We start from the raw sequence: 706 nt of genomic DNA on the forward strand, positions 1-706 counted from the left end.
GGAGGGGAGGAGGGAGGAGGGAGGAGGGAGGAGGTAGGAGGAGGTCGCCGCAGAGGAGGAGAGAAGGGAAGATGAAATGAAGAGAGGAGGAGAGGACCAGCCATATATACGGCATACTAATGGCGCACCGCGGGCAGGTGCGCCATTAGTAATTTTTTTTATTTTTTTTATTTATTTTGAATTTTGAAGGCGGGAAGATACTAATGGCGCACCATGGTCAGGTGCGCCATTAGTAATTTTTTTTATTTTTTTGATTTATTTTGAATTTTGAAGGCGGGAAGATACTAATGGCGCACCATGGTCAGGTGCGCCATTAGTAATTTTTTTATTTTTTTGACTTATTCTGAATTTTGAAGGAGGGAAGATACTAATGGCGCACCATGGGCAGGTGCGCCATTAGTAAGTTTGAATTTTTTTTGCCTCTCTAGATCTTAAAAGCCCCGTATCTTTTTTTCTGTTAGGTTTTTGAGGATTTTGAAAATGTTTAACGGGGTTCCCCCGGTTAAATTTGGATGTAACTTTTCGAGTAGATGATTTTTCATATAAAAAACTTTTTCATCCGAGTTAGTATGCAAAAGTTATGCCCATTTTTACAAATTCTCGCGAGATTTTGCAAATGAAGTCAAAATTCATATTTGCAAATTTTCCCAACAACTAGGCCACATATCACATGGGAAACTTATTTTTTTGACATTTTTATCATTTT

The sequence above is a fragment of the Triticum dicoccoides genome, chromosome 4B (genome assembly GCF_002162155.2).
Source record: "Triticum dicoccoides isolate Atlit2015 ecotype Zavitan chromosome 4B, WEW_v2.0, whole genome shotgun sequence".
Lineage (NCBI taxonomy): Eukaryota > Viridiplantae > Streptophyta > Magnoliopsida > Poales > Poaceae > Triticum > Triticum dicoccoides.